Genomic DNA, 21,113 nt, shown 5'->3' with positions numbered 1-21,113 from the left:
AAGAGCTGTCGTAAAACAGTGCGCTCTACTACGCCTCTTGGAATTGGACGTAAATACAATAATAATGTGATGTGCCTGTAAAAAGCAATAAAACAATCAAATAAAAAAAGTGAATAAGAATCACAATGTGACAAAACAAGGTTTGATTTGGTTCAGATTATAAAAATGTGCCTGTCAAAATAAAAAAATAACAAGACGCCAACGCGGCAACGCCGCATAAAGCTTGATTTTTTATTTGACAATGCAATTTTGCAAACCTAGGATTTGAGCTAATGACCTAGTATTTTTAACCAAAAAGACCCATATTTATATTTATCGGAGATATCATTCATACAAATAACCTGATCAACAGAAACTATTCCATTTGTGTGAGGAAAAACGAACATTTTATAAATACATCAGCTTTTCCAAAAAGATCTGTCCCAGAGACCTAGTTTTTGACCCTAGATGACACACTTTATCATCTAAGATTTCATGTACACAAATATTTTTAAAGTTAATTAAAATTTAAATTTTTGAAAAATATGGTTAGATCTGAAATTCATGATTGGGATGTGTGTTTATAAAATAACAATTGAATTTAGTTATTAACCTGATATGGATAGCTTTGGTAAGCATGGATTTTTTTTATGACATCAGGAAAGTATTTCCTAAGATTTGACCTAGTGACCTAGTTTTTGATCTGAGGTGACCTATATTCACAAATGATTAAGACAACATGTAGACAAATATTCTGACCAAGTTTAAAAAAGATTTGACTAAAATTAATGAATTTTTATGACTGTGGGATTCTTTCTTCTAAAATTTGACCTTGTGACCTAGGTTTTGACCGGGGATGACCCATATTATAGAACTTTTAAGATATTATGCAGACAAATATTCTGACCAAGTTTCATAAAGATTTGACAAAAATTGTTCAATTTATGATGCGGAATGATTTTCCTAAGATTTGACCTAGTGATCTAGAATTTGACCCGGGATGACCCATATTAAAAAACTTTCAAGATAGTATGCAGACAAATATTCTGACCAAGTTTCATAAAGATATGAAAAAAATGTTGAATTTATGACATGGAAATATTTTCTCTAAGATGTGACCTAGTGACCTAGAATTTGACCAGGGATGACCCATATTCATACATCTTCAAGATAACATGCCGACAAATAGTCTCACCAAGTTTGATTACCATTGGATAAAAACTCTTGATTTTATTACATAAAATGAAAACTTTAACGCAGAATTGTTAATGATAGTATAGCCCACCTATTCTTCGAATAGTCGAGCTAAAAATGAACAAATGATAATTTGCAATGCTAATAAGCTCTTGCTCAATTTCATCATGTCCCTTTCACATATGAGTTGGACTGATATATCAATCACTAAATATTAATGGTCCTAGGTCAAAGAATTCAAGGTTCATTGTGCAGAATAACCACTGTTAGCCATTACCTTCACCTTCGACCAAAAAACTCCGAAAACAATACTTGTCATGTTCTGGTCAAATATAACCTACCATTAATGTTTCATGGATTGAAGTCAACCTACAAAATGTATTTTCAAATTATTCAAAAATATAAATGTGTCTGTTTGAAATATAAATGTGTCTGTTTGAAAACATACGCTAAAACATATGCCCATTTGTTTTTACAATAGTGGCATAATACATATAAAATACAATAAATCAATGACACAATGCAGCACAAAAGAGGTCTTTTATATCACAGATTCTCTGCAAGCCAAGGTAGGGTAATTCCATCCAAAGAGCATGCAAACTGACAACAGCCTGTTGAAGAGATTTTCCTGAGGAACAATCCTGGGTATTCATTCCCTTCCTTCTGTCAGAGTAGAGACGTTTCAAACTGACAGCCTGCAATTTTAATGTACATATTTGAAAACTGTTTATATTCACAGTGACTTTTTATAAATTTTTTTTACATAAAGTGATGTTACATAAAATGTTGCCCATATACAATAAAATGATTAAACAGACTATCATAAACAATAAGTCTACAAGTACGGTATAAGGCCTTAAAGGGACTGTACACCAGACTGGCACTAAAAAAGTTTTTTTTCTGTAACATATCTTCAGGACAATTATTTAATAGAATGTGTTACGCTTTTATGTCATAATTGTAAAAAAAAGTACAAACATGTAAAAAAAAATGTGTCACCAAAATTGAAGTCCAGTGTTGTATCAACTGTACTACGAAGGCTTACTTTTTACATAAAGTGATGTTACATAAAATGTTGCCCATATACAATAAAATGATTAAACAGACTATCATAAACAATAAGTCTACAAGTACGGTATAAGGCCTTAAAGGGACTGTACACCAGATTGGAACTAAAAAAGTTTTTTTTCTGTAACATATCTCAGGACAATTATTTAATAGAATGTGTTACGCTTTTATGTCATAATTGTAAAAAAGTACAAACATGTAAAAAAAAATGTGTCACCGAAATTGAAGTCCAGTGTTGTATCAACTGTGCTACGAAGGCTTACTTCAATCAAGTGGTATATTAAAGCTATACACCTAACTTGGTTATATCATGTGATAACATCGACTAGCCAATCACGCATAAGAAATTAATTCTACTAGGTAGACATACCCAGTAATCTTTTTGAATGGAAAAATATAAAATAACTGCTAAACTTAATAAACTTGCAATTTGATCATCTGGTGCACACTGTTGCTTTAACAGCAATTAAAAAAACAACACATTCATGAAACAAATTATATAATTTACTTTGCCTGTATATAATTATTTAAAACTATATTTATTTATTTTTAATTATTTTTTGTTTTAAATACAGAAATGCTTATGCTGAGGACTTGGAAAGTTCTATTCTTACACATGGAAGTGGTGCAGAATGTATCTATTAATAGCCACGGCCGCAGATGTAATTCTGTAGATGTTTTCATGGCTGCTACTGATATCATGGACTCAACGGCATGGTCAACTGTTGGTCCAGGCAGCGATATATCTGCCATCTCTGTGGAAGGCTCTGGATGAAGGGCGGCAAAGGTCCATGACCAACTCCTAATAGCAAAATGAATTATTATTCAGAGTATGAGATGCACTATTTATTGAACATGTAAATGTACATGGGTATATCATTTTTGTTCTCACTCATCAACTCAATACTCTTTAAATCGTTGTTTATATTTCAATCCTGTACTTGTGTATAGACCTGTACTTGTTCATAGACATTTCCTTTAGGCCTGGCGGAAACAATAAATGTCTTATCATACAAAATTACAAACACAAAGCACAGTCTTACCAGTTGGCGTTTCAACACAGTTTGTTCTTCAACATTCCAGAAGCAAGCACGTGTAGACAGACACCAAGCACACACTTTAGGGTGATAGTGGTGGTGGTCATTTTGTGCTATTGTGCATCTAATAGCTTGTTAACTGCTACAGGTCTTTTTAGGCCAAATCTAAAAAAAATGAACATCTGTCAATTGACCTACAGTGCATGAGAAAGTCACCTTTATAGAGTTATATGGTAAGAGAATTTAATAAAAAAACAGAGCTTTTAAGGTAAAGTCCAGTCAAAATCTCTAATATAAATGTGTATGGTCAGTGGAATAAGAACACAGCTGAAGACAATATACTTCCTGCCATATAAACCAGTGTTAGGTATAGATATGTACCGGAGTATATACAGTCATCTGTTAAACTACAGTGCTTTAGAACGTGTCCCAAAGCTATGATAACTAGTATAGAGATATATGGTCATTTGATAAACTATAGTGCTTTAGAACGTGCCCCCCAGCTATGACTACCTGTATAAAGATATATGGTCATTTGATAAACTACAGTGCTTTAGAACGTGTCCCAAAGCTATGATAACTAGTATAGAGATATATGGTCATTTGATAAACTAAAGTGCTTTAGAACGTGTCCCCCAGCTATGACTACCTGTATAAAGATATATGGTCATTTGATAAACTACAGTGCTTTAGAACGTGTCCCCCAGCTATGACTACCAGTATAAAGATATATGGTGATTTGATAAACTACAGTGCTTTAGAACGTGTTCCCCAGCTATGACTACCTGTATAAAGATATATGGTCATTTGACAAACTACAGTGCTTTAGAATGTGTCCCAAAGCTATTACTATCAGTATAACGATATATGGTCATTTGATAAACTACAGTGCTTTAGAACGTGTCCTCCAGCTATGACTACCTGTATAAAGATATATGGTCATTTGACAAACTACAGTGCTTTAGAACATGTCCCAAAGCTATGACTACCAGTATAAAGATATATGGTCATTTGATAAACTACAGTGCTTTAGAACGTGTCCCCCAGCTATGACTACCAGTATAAAGATATATGGTCATTTGATAAACTACAGTGCTTTAGAACGTGTCCCCAAGCTATGACTACCTGTATAAAGATATATGGTCATTTGATAAACTACAGTGCTTTAGAACATGTTCTCCAGCTATGACTACCAGTATAAAGATATATGGTCATTTGACAAACTACAGTGCTTTAGAACATGTCCCAAAGCTATTACTACCTTTATAAAGATATATGGTCATTTGATAAACTACAGTGCTTTAGAACGTGTACCCCAGCTATGACTACCAGTATAAAGATATATGGTCATTTGATAAACTACAGTGCTTTAGAACGTGTCCCCCAGCTATGACTACCAGTATAAAGATATATGGTCATTTGATAAACTACAGTGCTTTAGAACGTGTCCCCCAGCTATGACTACCTGTATAAAGATATATGGTCATTTGATAAACTACAGTGCTTTAGAACGTGTCCCAAAGCTATGATTACCAGTATAAAGATATATGGTCACTTGATAAACTACAGTGCTTTAGAACGTGTCCCCCAGCTATGACTACCCGTATAAAGATATATGGTCATTTGATAAACTACAGTGCTTTAGAACGTGTCCCCAAGCTATGACTACCTGTATAAAGATATATGGTCATTTGATAAACTACAGTGCTTTAGAACATGTTCTCCAGCTATGACTACCAGTATAAAGATATATGGTCATTTGATAAACTACAGTGCTTTAGAACGTGTCCCCCAGCTATGACTACCAGTATAAAGATATATGGTCATTTGATAAACTACAGTGCTTTAGAACGTGTCCCAAAGCTATGACTACCAGTATAACGATAAATGGTCATTTGATAAACTACAGTGCTTTAGAACGTGTCCCCCAGCTATGACTACCAGTATAAAGATATATGGTCATTTGATAAACTACAGTGCTTTAGAACGTGTCCCCCAGCTATGACTACCAGTATAACGATATATGGTGATTTGATAAACTACAGTGCTTTAGAACGTGTCCCCCAGCTATGACTACCAGTATAAAGATATATGGTCATTTGATAAACTACAGTGCTTTAGAACGTGTCCCCCAGCTATGACTACCTGTATAAAGATATATGGTCATTTGATAAACTACAGTGCTTTAGAACGTGTCCCAAAGCTATGACTACCAGTATAAAGATATATGGTCACTTGATTAACTACAGTGCTTTAGAACGTGTCCCCCAGCTATGACTACCCGTATAAAGATATATGGTCATTTGATAAACTACAGTGCTTTAGAACGTGTCCTCCAGCTATGTCTACCCGTATAAAGATATATGGTGATTTGATAAACTACAGTGCTTTAGAACGTGTCCCAAAGCTTTTACTACCAGTATAAAGATATATGGTCATTTGATAAACTACAATGCTTTAGAACGTGTTCCCGAGCTATGACTACCAGTATAAAGATATATGGTCATTTGATAAACTACAGTGCTTTAGAACGTGTCCCCCAGCTATGACTACCTGTATAAAGATATATGGTCATTTGATAAACTACAGTGCTTTAGAACGTGTCCCCCAGCTATGACTACCAGTATAAAGATATATGGTCATTTGATAAACTACAGTGCTTTAGAACGTGTCCCAAAGCTATTACTACCAGTATAAAGATATATGGTCATTTGATAATCTACAGTGCTTTAGAATGTGTCCCCCACCTATGATCTTCAGTATAAAGATATATTGTCATTTGATAAACTACAGTGCTTTAGAACGTGTCCCCCAGCTATGACTACCAGTATAACGATATATGGTGATTTGATAAACTACAGTGCTTTAGAACGTGTCCCCCAGCTATGACTACCAGTATAAAGATATATGGTCATTTGATAAACTACAGTGCTTTAGAACGTGTCCCAAAGCTATTACTACCAGTATAACGATATATGATCATTTGATAAACTACAGTGCTTTAGAACGTGTCCTCGAGCTATGACTACCTATATAAAGATATATGGTGATTTGATAAACTACAGTGCTTTAGAACGTGTCCCAAAGCTTTTACTACCAGTATAAAGATATATGGTCATTTGATAAACTACAGTGCTTTAGAACGTGTTCCCCAGCTATGACTACCTGTATAAAGATATATGGTCATTTGATAAACTACAGTGCTTTAGAACGTGTCCGCCAGCTATGACTACCTGTATAAAGATATATGGTCATTTGATAAACTACAGTGCTTTAGAACGTGTTCCCCAGCTATGACTACCTGTATAAAGATATATGGTCATTTGATAAACTACAGTGCTTTAGAACGTGTCCCCCAGCTATGACTACCAGTATAAAGATATATGGTCTTTTGATAAACTACAGTGCTTTAGAACGTGTCCCAAAGTTATTACTACCAGTATAAAGATATATGGTCATTTGATAATCTACAGTGCTTTAGAATTAGTCCCCCACCTATGATCACCAGTATAAAGATATATGGTCATTTGATAAACTACAGTGCTTTAGAACGTGTCCAAATGATATTACTACCAGTATAAAGATATATGGTCATTTGATAAACTACAGTGCTTTAGAACGTGTCCCCGAGCTATGACTACCTGTATAAAGATATATGGTCATTTTATAAACTACAGTGCTTTAGAACGTGTCCCCCAGCTATGACTACCTGTTGAAAGATATATGATCATTTGATAAACTACAGTGCTTTAGAACGTGTCCCAAAGCTATTACTACCTGTATAAAGATATATGGTCATTTGATAAACTACAGTGCTTTAGAACGTGTCCCCCAGCTATGACTACTAGTATAAAGATATATGGTCATTTGATAAACTACAGTGCTTTAGAACGTGTCCCACAGCGATGAATACCTGTATAAAGATATATGGTCATTTGATAAACTACAGTGCTTTAGAACGTTTCCCCCAGCTATGACTACCAGTATAAAGATATATGGTCATTTGATAAACTACAGTGCTTTAGAACGTATCCCAAAGCTATGACTACCAGTATAAAGATATATGGTCATTTGATAATCTACAGTGCTTTAGAATGTGTCCCCCACCTATGATCACCAGTGTAAAGATATATTGTCATTTGATAAACTACAGTGCTTTAGAACGTGTCCCAAAGCTATTACTACCAGTATAACGATATATGATCATTTGATAAACTACAGTGCTTTAGAACGTGTCCTCGAGCTATGACTTCCTATATAAAGATATATGGTCATTTGATAAACTACAGTGCTTTAGAATGTGTCCCAATACTATTACTACCAGTATACAGATATATGGTCATTTGATAAACTACAGTGCTTTAGAACGTGTCCCCGAGCTATGACTACCTGTATAAAGATATATGGTCATTTGATAAACTACAGTGCTTTAGAACGTGTCCCCGAGCTATGACTACTTGTTAAAAGATATATGGTCATTTGATAAACTACAGTGCTTTAGAACGTGTCCCAAAGCTATTACCACCTGTGTAAAGATATATGGTGATTTGATAAACGACAGTGCTTTAGAACGTGTCCCCCAGCTATGACTACCAGTATAAAGATATATGATCATTTGATAAACTACAGTGCTGTAGAACATGAGGCCCAACTAGGACTACCATTATAAAGCCAATTGTCATTTGTTTAACTTGTTTAGGTTAGTTTAGGTTAAATGTCAATAAATTTTGTAAAGGTCAAAATTCAGCTCATTCCTAGTCATTCTAAAATGCCGTCCAGGCTTTTTTTTAATGATGGTTAGCCTGGCTAACCATCATTAAAAAAAAGCCTGGACGGCATTTTAGAATGACTAAGCTCATTCCCACCAAATCACTGTGTGCTTTGCTGAAAAAAATGATTTGCAAGCATCAATAGTTAAATAATGCATAAAATTATGGAAATATTTAATACCGTCTTCCCAAAATTCTTCGTACTAGAGTCAGGCACAAATTATCTTGCATTTCCAGCTCCTGGATTTTCCTTAAAGCCTCTTCCAAGGTTTTACAAACCAGCAATTTTGTTCGCTGTGGTGTACTTATGTGTTTTACACAGATATCAATGACGTAATTGTGTAAACACGCACCTGCCTAAATCCACACTGTCGTTTATCAAAATCCATACTGTATTTAATTTTTACGCTTTCAGAAACCATCAATGACAGACAAGTCAGTGGCACAAAATAAGGTAGCGATAATGAAATGCAGACGATCTTAAACTTTTACGACCGTGCTCGTATGTTGGGGCAGCTGGTTGAAATGGATTGATTTACCAAACAATAATTGCAGTGCCATTTAACTAATACTTGCGAGGACTTGGACAGGTTATACACATTGGAGATTTTTTGATACAAGCCGTAACAAGGAAATTGGAACAACCAGCATTCCATAATATTGCTTTACATTTGGCTGTTTTAAGTCAGCATTTTTAATGGAATGCTGTGTTGCACTCTACTTAAGAAGATAAAATTATGAGTGATAAAGGTGAGTGATTTGATAATTACTTGTATTTTATCAAAGAATGACCTCCACCATAACAGTTAACAGTAAATCTGTGAGGAAAAGTGGGCCCAATGATGGGCTCGAACCTATGATCACTAAAACACTAACCGATGCCCCATGTTCGTATAGGATTACCCACAAACTTCACCCCTCTCCCTTTTATCTAAAGACTTACCAAGACACCCTTGCATTTAACATAAAAGTTAACCTTGGATGAACAGTGTGTCCGGTGTTGGACTCTAGCCAAAAAAACACTCAAAAGTTAGGATGGAATTCTTATTAACTAACCAAGCTGCTGCTTCCCCAAATACAATGCACACTACAACAATAAGGCAACTATCAATTCATTGCTGGATTTTCATACCCCGACATCCTTTTTTTTTGCCGCCACTTTCAAATATTGACTCAAATAAAAATGTTGATCTAGTGTACCAGTATGTATTTGCATATCGGTCCAGAACTGTCTAGGAACTGAGTTTATTCTTCAATGTGAAACATTGACTTATAAAAAAGGAGAAATGTTATGATCTTGATTGTGGTTTGTCTAGAAACTCATGTTTATGGCCCCTTATGCATTAAGAAAGAGCATGAACATTCATCTAATGAACAACAAAATACCCCCATTTAAAAAAATGGTTGAAAAGCAATTAATTTATATTGGCCAAAAAGAGACTTTGAGATTTTAAAGACCGTCATTCACATTTTAAATACAACAATGGTTGGTTTTCATTTAAGTGATACTCACTTATTTTGCCATATTGAAAGTATGTTGTATAATAAATCTGTAAACAAATCATTGAGCTAGAGTTATGGGCCTTTATCCCCCATAATCACATGATTTAACACTTTTAGGAACCGCTTAAAGGGAGTTATCCATAAAAATAATAAAACAAATAAAAACAAGAAAGACTGAAAAAATTCATAAATCAACAACTTTAGAGTTTGTGGAAAGTTCAGTTCATAATTCTGGGTGAAAATAAGGTTCAGTGATTTTAATAGAAATTTGTACTATCTACAGTCATCAAAAGGCTGTTGATCCTAGCTAAAAGGCTGTTGATCCTTCAATTATGCAATTGAGGCTTGATTTACAATGGGAAATTCAAGGGCGGATTCAGTATTTGATACTGGGAGGCATAATTTAGGGGCAAAAACATTTAATTTGCAGCCCTCCATCAGAACTGAAATGTATTTAGTTAAAAGCATTGGCAGTGGTGTTTGAAATTTTCACATTTTCTTGATCGAAATGGTGCATTTTGGGGATATTATTTTATAACTCTTTTTCCTTTTTCTACTATATTGAAACAAAACTGATCTTAGATATTGGGAGGGGGGGGGGGGGGTCCCCATCCCACTGGATCTGCTTGTGAAATTCTCTATCAAATTGTGACAAATCAGAAAACTTAAAATATTAATGCTTTAAGACAAACTTCTTATCATTCTAAATTTTTGTTGTACAGCAAACTGAAAAATCTTTGGTTTTTTTTCTGAATTATTTTAATTAAACCCCACTTGAAAATATATATGTTTACCATATTTACAAGTATACAAGTCATTTTGTGAACAAAAAGCAATCAGCTGCTATAAATGCATTGAGTAATTTCTGTTGCAATTAATTATTATTAAGTCTGTCAATTTCTTCATTGTCCTGATCATTCAAAACAATGAAAAATCTTTCCTGAAAATTTAAAAAATAAAACTGCTTGTTGAAATGCATTTTTTGTTGCATTTGTTGTATTCATACATAAAATAGAGAATTAATTTGATAAAACTTGTCACAAGTTGTGTATGATTTTTGATAATACTACATGTATTAAATACATTGTATTAAGATACTGTTTAACTTGTGCTCATAGAAATATAAGTTTACACTTTTCAAATAATTAATAATAGTTATGTTTCATGACCATTTTTATGAATGTTGTCAATGTCATTCAGAAGAACTAAAATAAATCAAAGTTTAAGGACATTAAATCTGTATGCTGTATGTCAAATTGTGTGTTGGTGGAGATTCGTTCTTTATGTACATGTTATGACCTACTGTTGCTTTGTTTATGATTTTATTGGTGAAATATTCTGTATTCAGCATTAATTTTGATGTTTACTTTTATTTTACTGCTTTTTGTCCTTAAACTGTAATTTTATAGGATTTAAAAAATACTGTAAGGTTAAACACTGAATCAAATTTCAAACATATTAGAGTATTGAAAATCAATTACATGCAATATTTTTATATCAGTATCTTTTTCAACATTTAATATAAGTATAAAAACAAGTATCAGTTATATTGTTTATTGTGTATAACTTTGATTGGATACCATGAAGATGAATCAACTTAAATAAGTCAACATCATAAAATGCTCATGAATACATGGAATACTCATATGGAAAATCAGTATTGTGAATAATGTTTTTTCAAGACATTATCTAGATCTGCGCTAAAAACATTAATCAATGAAATTTATAATCACATCATAAAATTAAAACTGCACTCTCACAGATTGAACGTTTTGACAACTTCTTATTATTTTCCTTGAAACGAGCCAATTTTTGCGAAAAATGCTCTGAAACTAGTTATATGACTGCCGACAAAAAAAAATGATCTCCGATTTTTATATTTAAGTTCAAAAATTGATGTTTTATGCATTTTTCTTAAACCGTTAGTAACCATTTAACATGAATTTTCGAATGGAAATATGAAGTTCTATGATCTGATCTTTTGTCAGCAATCTTTTATCGTATATTTGCTGATACCTACGCAAAAATTTGCTCTTTCCAAGACAAAGAATAAAAAGTTGTAAAAATGCTATATGTGTGAGAGTGCAGCTTTAACATGTCTTGACCACTTTGATGTTTAGACTCTAGAGTTGCAAGTTTGTCCTTAATCTTTCCACATGACTTCATTCTTTGAAATCGTATCGCACTTACCTTAATTTATCTAGTTAATTTGTATAACTCTGTCAGATTCCGTGAATGGCAGATTGTGACTAAGCATCCCATAGACTACAAATGCACTGGTTTGGAACTGCCAGTGCATAGTACATTCATGGCATACTAATTATGTTCAGATGTTTGTAGTAATTTCACCAATTTCCTATGTAGAGAAAACATGTGTTTGGTCAAAGCCAGCATGAACCATGATGAAGTTCTCTCACCTTTAGAATGAACAACATATGCGCTTTTTTGCAAATTTCACAATAGATAGTTTTGCAAAATTAATGTTATAAATAGATGCATACATTTGAAGTTTCTGCTAAATGATTTAACATTTTGTGCAGGTTTTATCTAGCTAACCTTGATGTAAAATTTGGTTGACATTTGAGAACTTTTGCTTAGCAAATAATCTATTCCATGGCTAATTTACATAAAAGGGATGTTACTCTTTAGTCAAGCCGACGGTTACAGACGGCCTTTCTTTAAATACAAACTTTGATAGTACTTCATCGATAAATACCTAGGTTTTTAAAGCCACTTTTGTTGTAACATAGCACGACATTCCTTTTGTCAGTCAAATGACTGCCACTAAATCAGCTTGGCATTGCCATCGTTTTGCGTGTCACTACTGTTATGCCAAGTTTTTCATGAGAATTTAAGTGCCTAAATTTGTAATGGCTGCCAATTTTTTTCTTGGTCTTTCAACATCACATCTGGTCTGGATTGGACAGAGGCAAAGCTGTTGCCTATTTGGGCAAACACACCGATCCCCAATTGAAATTGTATTACCGCCCCTGCATATTATACTGATACTGATACACTAAATTATTCACAGATTCAGACTTCAGCCGGTTCAGGAACACAGGATTTATTGTCAGTTTGAAACTGTTTCAAACTTTCTGTGTTTGACTTGGTTGAACATATTGATTCGTTCCATTTCTTCTGTTAACTTTCAAATTAAAAGCGTCCACTTCGGAAGATTAAGCAAAATCCATATGTTTTACTCGTTATTTTGGTGATAAAACATGTAAGTGGACTGGAAACCTCGGAAAGTCCATGTTTTTTACTGAATTTTCGCGGACGCGGAAGTTGATATGTCGATTGACTGGCTCCCGTTTCATCTTCATTCTCAATCAAAACCGAGAGGCAGTACCAAGGGAAGCAACTACGCATGTATAGCAACGCCAAGGGACGCAAGTCAGTTGAGTTTTTCGGAAAATGCGGAACAGGGGGTAGTTTGTCAAAAAATTGCCAGCTTATGAAAACGATTTGAACTGAATAACATATCGTATCAAACTTGAAAATTATCAGTCTTTTATATCGTTATGTAATAATTAAATGTCAAATATCAGTTCAGTTCTACTTTAAGTCACAAAGTCAGACAAACGGGTAAAACAAAGTCTTCGTTTTCTTTCTGTATATGTATCTGACGTTTTGATGTCTCAAATCTCTCCACCTTTTGGAGCTACTCAAGTTTCCAATCTTCTGCTCGATACCCGAGACCATGCGCCAAAACGCGCGTTTTTGGCCAACGTCATTCTTGTACGCGTAAGCAATCATGTTACGTTCTTCGACCGACAAGTCGCGTGTCCATCTGAAAGAAAATGATATTCAACTTGCATTATTTCAAAAACGTTTATAAAAATAAAATTGACTTGGTATTTTGCATCATCATCATCATCATCATCATCATCATCATCATCATCATCATCATCATCATCAAACCAAAGGTCGATACAAGCCTGTCGCATCATCCAAGCGGGGATGGTTGCAGAAACCTGAATAATAACAAGTGTAAGTAAATATTTGCTATCGTGGACGGTCGTACTGTTTAAGACCATAGCCTTTTTCTGTGCATATAATTGTCATATCCTTTCTTGTAGTGCATGTGTACTATTAGAAAATGCCTTTACTCATTTAGTACATATGTACTATTATAACATGCTATTTTCTATTTGTAAAATATGTAAACTTAAGTACATGCTTCTATGATCCAGGAAAAAATATTGCAGAAAGCAAGAACATTAGAAACTACAAAATTACTACTATAATCATTATCATTTTCATCATCATCCTAGTCGCTTTGTTGTCGTTTCTATCGTGATGTGCTCGTGACCACAAAATGTGAAATATGGATATTTCAACATTTAGCAGGGAATTCTATATTAGACAGCATAACATTTTCTTTCTGTTAGGGCAGCGGTAAACGAACATGATTCAAACCAAGGCGTCCAGTGGTTAGTTTATGATCATAAAGCCGAACAAATGGGTTCTGTTCGGCCATTTCCGAAATAAGCGCAGTTTCCTCTAGCGTTATTCTATAGCGCAGTTTCATCTAGCGTCATTCTGTAGCGCAGTTTCCTCTAGCGTTATTCCATAGCGCAGTTTCATCTAGCGTCATTGTGTAGCGCAGTTTCCTCTTGCGTTATTCTATAGCGCAATTTCATCTAGTGTCATTCAGAAGCGCAGTTTCCTCTAGAGTTATTCTAAAGCGCAGTTTCCTCTAGCCTTATTCTGTAGCGCAGTTTCATCTAGCGTCATTCTGTAGGACAGTTTCCTCTAGAGTTATTCTAAAGCTAAGTTTCCTCTAGCGTCATTTTGTAGCGCAGTTTCCTCTAAAGTAATTCTAAAGCGCAGTTTCCTCTAGCGTTATTCTGTAGCGCAGTTTCCTCTAGCGTTATTCTGTAGGACAGTTTCATCTAGCACTATTCTGTAGCGCAGTTTTAATTAGCGTTATTCTGTAGCGCAGTTTCCTTTAGCGTTATTCTGTATCGCAGTTTCATCTAGCACTATTCTGTAGCACGGATTCTTCTAGCGTTATTCTGTAGCGCAGTTTCCTCTAGCGTTATTCTGTAGCGCAGTTCCATCTAGCACTATTTTGTAGCGCAGCTTTATCTAGCGATTTTCTGTAGCTTAGTTTTAAGTTAATTAAAATCAAGGGAGGTAATAAATATGTTGAAGAACAAAGACTTCCTACAACCGTAAGACTATCGTATCTATTGCGTATTCGATATACGCTCGTATATCTGATATTTTACAATATATGCTGAATATATCTTCTGATTGTCACAAAAGCTCTGATAAAGTATAAAATATATTATTAACAGTGTCCTAGTTTTCAATATCTATTTTACATAAAAGCTGCGGTGTACAAATACACATACGGGATAATTAAGGAAATATCGGATGGTTATCGCAGGATCATTGGGCCGACATACAGATATTCCGAGCAGACACCGATACCTATCCGATATGGCTATGCTCGCTGGGGAGTAGCAGGAACAGTTACTGATACATAGTAACAGGTACGATAGCAGGTACAATGTAGCCTGTACGGTAGCAGGAACAGAGTACCAAATACGGTAGAAGTTACGAGGTGGCAAGTACAGACACAGAAACACCGCAACAAGTACGCGCAGCATGTACAAAGTAGCAAGTACACTAGCAGGTCCAAAGCAACTCATACGCTAGCAAGAATAAAAGTAGCATGTATTGTAGCAGGAACTGAGTAGCAGGTAAGTCATAAGATACAGAGAAGCAGGTATGGTAGCAGGTACATAATTGCAGGCAAGGTCACAAATACAGAATTGCAGGTAAGGTAGAAGGTACAGAGAAGCAGGTAATGTCGCAGGTACAGAAATGCGGGAACGGTATGGTAGTAAGAACAGAATTACAGGCAAGGTCACAGATACAGAATTGCAGGTAAGGTAGAAGGTACAGAGAAGCAGGTAATTTAACAGGTACAGAAATGCATTGCAGGTATGGTTACAGATACACAATTGCAAGTAAGGTAGCAGGTGCAGAATTGCAGGGACTTTTGCAGATTTATAACAGATACAGAATTACAGGTATGGTAGCGGTCGCAGAATTCTAGGTACGTCAGCAGGTGCAGAATTGCTGGGACGGTAGCAGATACAGAGGAGCGGGTACGGATGTAGGTACAAAGTAGCACGTATATTAGCAGAAACAGAGTAGCAGGTGCGGTAGAAGGTTAGTGTAGCAGGTAAGGTGAAATATACAGTCGCACGTAAATAATAAGAGTAGAAGCCACGGAAGCAGGTACAAAGTTGCGGATAATGGTAGCAGGTACAGATTAGCAGGTACGGATTTAGCAGGTGCGGATTAGCAGGTACGGAAGCAGGTACAGAATAGCAAGAACAGTAGAAGATACATGGGAGTAGGTACGGAAGCAGGTACATAATTACAGGTACGAAAGCAGGTACAGAGTTGCAGGTACGGTAGAAGATACAGGGGAACAGGTACGGAAGCAGGTACATGGGAGCAGGTATGGAAGCAGAAACAAAAGTAGCACGTACGGTAGATGATACACGGGAACAGGTACGGAAGCAGGTACATGGGAGCTAAGTGTTTTATTCACCTTGAGTGTCCACAAAATACAACATCAAAGCAAAATCTAAATTCCTTTCAATTAATGAAACACTTTTGATTTTTGAATCATCCATGAATTATGAACGTCGTGAACAGAATTAATTATTTACGCATTTAATCTAAACTTATTTATAAACATTCCTACACACAAGTGTTTATTTTTGTATGTTTTTTTTTAAGAAATCAATTTCGGAACCATATAATGTTGTCAAAATAATGATATCTAGATAAAAGAGAACTGTCAAACTCGTATATGAAATAAACACTTAGCTTGTGTTGCAGTTTCCGCTCGTGTGATTACGTTCGGTCAAGATCGTATAAAGTCGGGCACTTTCGGCAATGTTCGACTACATCTATACCAATTCCTTCTGACGGTGATCTTCAAACTTTGCATCAAAACTGAAATTGTAAAAACATCAGTAAATAGTATATATGCGAACAACATAATACCGATTAGTGACCGATTGAGCAATATGTTCTTAAGCGCAGTTTGACAAGTCAAAATTAAAACAGAAAATAACCTTGTATTGATGACTCGAATGCACACTGTAAGCATCAGATTGGTAGATTTTTACATGTGTTGGACAATAATCTTGGATTATAAGTGATCACTAGTTATGGTCCATATCTCACGGTTTGTTTTGGTGAAAATAACATTTTTGACAATTATGTGGTTAGTTTTTGGCAAAAATAAAGTTCTTATCGCGAAAATAAGATTTAAAAAAAAAATGGGAAAAATACCTTCTTCTGTTGCCGTAAATGACAATTTTTAATCCAAAATATTAAAAAACTTTTATTCGGTCTACACAACACATATGACAGGTGCATTTGTGTTTCGAAACAATTGTGTTTTTAAGAAAATTGAACAATGATTATTGATAGTATGTTGACATGTTTCTGTTGATCACACCTCCTTCCGAAATGTGCAACATCAAAGCGGTTATACACACTTGTTTGTCATTAAGCGGATTAAGTTAATGACAATGACACATAATTATAGACCGTTATTGCTACTGCAGCAGGTACACGGTAAAACTAAAGGGAACAATCAAAGATATGTCCTACAACAATAGTAGTCTTAAATCGCTTATTGCTGATAGTATTGCTCATCCCGTTTTTATGGTAAAGTTTTAAAGAAAACTCGTAAAATTATTTTTTTTCCAGCAGGTAGTTGGCTTAATGAATTACTTGGATTTTATTTAAACCGTGCTATAAAGGCAACTTTTTGAAGAGCACTTGCCTTCTTGTTTTTGAAGATGAATACCTGAAACAAACTATTGGGTTGAATATAGCATCCTTTCATAACTAAGCTTTCAGTGCTTTGATTTTTATGAAGATTTTGCTAATTCATGTTATCTTTAAAACCGTATTGGCGAACACGTTTTGGCTGACTCCGAGTGTTTTTGGCATGTGACTTCATTTTCTTCAAATCTTTTACAGTTTCAAATCATTTAGAAGGAGAGATTAGCAAATACAAGTCGCTTTTATTTTAATATGTTTTTCTTTATTTGTTACCAGTTTTAGTACAATGATGCTTTTTATTCTTGATAAACATACCAAGTTTGTAGAGTTTTGTGCTGTTCTATGTTTCTTGTTTGTGATTTTGTGTTCTATGTCTGTAGCGTTTGCCCAGTGCCACTAAACCGGGTTTATGTTTAAACTTTTGCTACCGAGCTTGTTTCTGTTGCTTTTTGCATAAATATTAAAGGGGATGCCGACATGTCCAAAATGTTATTCTCGCCCAACTAACCCTATTTTCAGATTTTTACCCAAACTTATTTCACCCCCGAAAAATTTATTTTATCCAAAAACTAATTACATTTTTGTCAAAAATGGTATTTTCGCCAAAACTTACCAGATTTTTATCAAAATCTTGTTTTTGCGAAAATAACTTTATTTTATAGTAGCCCAAACTAATTACATAATTTTCAAAAGAAAATGATATTTTCGCCAAAACTTTCATTTTCGCGAAAATACCTTATTTTAGCCATAAATTAACTACATTGTACATGTTTGTCAAAGATGTTATTTTCGCCAAAACTAACCCTATTTTCAGATTTTTACCAAAACTAATTTCCGTGAAAATAACTTTATTGTATCCAAAAACTAACTACATTTTTTTTCCGAAATGTTATTTTCGCCAAAACTTACCCTATTTTCAGAGTTTTACCATAACTTATTCCCCCCCCCAAAAAAATAAAATAAAATGAAAAAATATATATATATATATATTATCCAAAAACTAACTAAATTTTTGTCAAAAGTGTTATTTTCGCGAAAATAACTTATTTTCATCAAAATAACCTTATTTTCGTATTTTAGTCAAAAAAGCTATTTTCGCGAAAATAACCTATTTTCGCGAATATAACCTATTTTCGTATTTTAGTCATACCCCATATCTCACTTTAGAAAATAATACAGCCCGAGCAAAACTGAGCAAGTTTTTATAAGAATGAGTTTAGTGTTAACTGAGAAGTAAAAAGCAGTTTCATATTTAATACCTACATGCAAACTTTTCAACGTCCAAAATATATCCGATCTCTTCTTATTGTCAAACAAACTGACCGGGAGCTCCCAAGATACCGTTTGCACATGCGCAGTGCCCATTTGGTAAGCGCGGTCTTCAGGTAATCAGATTTTAAAAGCTGATGAAATTACCCGCGGACATTGAAAAACACAATGGGTGTGAACATCGAAATGTACCAAGCTTTTATGAGAAGGCCGAATGGTCACGATTGACACAATACAGGTGTGAAGAATATATATCAAATATTCGAATATTAAAGGTTTTATGCCACGAGTGTTAATTTGTTATTTATACAAAACTGTACATGGTTTTAATCAACAATGAACTGTATTAGTACCCTATATGCAAACACCTATGTATTCTGATTGTCGCGGATTCGTCGTCTAGTGGTTACGCACATGACTGTCAATTCAGGGGTCGCAGGTTCGTTCCCCGCCGCACCACTAAACAAATACTTATCGCCTTCCGGGAGGGACGTTACATGGGGATCCCGTGTGACAGTGCTACACTAGTGCACGTTAAAGAACCAGACTTACATATAAAGACTAACAATCTTATCGGAGCATTCGTCGAATGGACAATGCCCGAGTGCGTGTATAAACAAGCTTACACACCACCAAATGTAATCATTACTCCGAAAAGCGACAATTTGACACGGACAGGCAGAATATGACCCAAATGAGCGGCATACATGCACCGTTTGAAATAAAATTTGAATTATTTATAGGTGTTAGGTTAACGAACGAAGGGATCAACAGGTGATATACCAATTCATCTTACACTTATAATTAAGTATTTGCCATATTTATGATGCAGGTATTTCAAATACATCTGACTATTGTAATATTTGATTTAACGGGTGTCATAAACAACGTAAGCGACATTTGAGGATGCTGCACACGTATGATTACAAGTCTTAGAACGAAATAGAACCAATAGTTTAATGTCACCAAAGCCATATGAAAACGAGAATCAGTGATTGACCACGGTGCTGTCGCGGAAACTGCAGTGAAACTGTATCAATATTAAGTTTCAATAAAGAATTTAAGTCGTATGTCAATAATCTTAATTATTTGTAAATGTCTAAAATTGCATATGTTTTTTATTTCCTCAATTGTGTGTACATTTCGAGTACTGACAGAATCTGAATTCGCTCAAATACAATTTGTTTTTATACATTTGAAAGAAACAAAACAATACAACCATGAAACTGAGACAAATTCTATAAAAGATCATATCGACTTAAATCTTCATCTAAACCTCCTTAGACGTATGTTGATTTTTTTTCTACCTTAAATGCAGAAAACTTATTTCTCCCACCTCAGATAAGTAGATCCAATAATTTAACCATGCATTTTACTATGCTTGAAATCACCACATTGTAATTACCTCCCTTGTTAAAGGCTGCTTCCAAAATAATATTTAACAGTGCTCCATCACGCATGCAGCGGTTTTGTCTAAGTATTTAAAGAAACTTAACTCTCAATCAAACTCTGGTAAACAACCAAAGGCGGGGTTATGTAAGCGGCGTAGATTGCGCTATGTTTCATTTGAAATGGTGAAAAAAGGAAAGGTATCTTTGTTAAAAGTCTACATTCGAAGCAAAATATTGCATTTCGACGTAGCATTTATGACGTAATTTATCACTTGGTATACACATACTGAAATAAGGCTTGATAATGATACTTACGAAAATATACAGGGTCCAACGTTCTTTGTGTTTGCCGAATTCTAAGTGAGGAAAATGTGTGATGTGCATAACTTTGCAGCGTTCGAAGAGATTTGGTGTTTTTGAAGGATATTTTCACCTGATAAGTAAGTTTTATAACTTTTCTCGCAATATAAATACGCCGTCCCGGAGGCCATACGTGTGAGCTTCTCTCAGTTTTTTAGATGTTTCTAGAGGCCTCAACAAAAACGTTATTGAATGTTTAAGTTGAACGATTTGTTGTTTACAAAGTGAAAAAAGAAATACAATTTTTCTCCCACCTCAGATAAGTAGATCCCATAATTTAACCATGCTAGAAATTCTTATCTTGCCCTCGGGCGAAGATAAAATGCCCGTATGGAACTCCTTTTTAATGGTCGCCGCATTGAAATTACCTCCCTTGTTGAAGACCGTCGTATGTAGCATCATTGAAACCTTGTCTTATGACAATATTTAGAACGCTTATTATTTATTTCTCGCTTCAAATGTCACCATTAAACAGTTTTCACGCACCTTTCACGAAATAATGCTTCACTCTCCTTAGAACTATTTGACTATTAACATAATCTTAATCACTGCGCGCATATCCATGACAACCACGAACACTCGCGGCCATGGAAGATACTTATACAGACGAGTGTGTTCACCATACTCAGAAGGTTCGCTATTAGCAAAATCACAAGATAATACAGCTATGTTTAGATTAAGTTTGATTTGTGGCGTGTGTGAAATTAGAAATAGAG

At 34.8% G+C, this 21,113-nt stretch overlaps 1 long non-coding RNA gene across 1 annotated transcript; it reads right to left on the bottom strand.

The window, feature by feature from the left end:
- Positions 1-2,887: 2,887 nt before the first annotated feature.
- LOC128212963 (uncharacterized) lies at positions 2,888-8,344 on the bottom strand. Its single transcript, XR_008257651.1, has 3 exons — positions 8,229-8,344; positions 3,285-3,443; positions 2,888-3,043 (listed from the first exon to the last, which is right to left on the bottom strand). It is a non-coding gene; the product is annotated as an uncharacterized LOC128212963 (long non-coding RNA).
- Between the last annotated feature and the right edge of the window lie 12,769 nt (positions 8,345-21,113).

Source organism: Mya arenaria, chromosome 13 (genome assembly GCF_026914265.1).
Source record: "Mya arenaria isolate MELC-2E11 chromosome 13, ASM2691426v1".
Taxonomy (NCBI): Eukaryota; Metazoa; Mollusca; class Bivalvia; order Myida; family Myidae; genus Mya; species Mya arenaria.
This window is presented reverse-complemented; position numbering and strand designations above follow the sequence as displayed.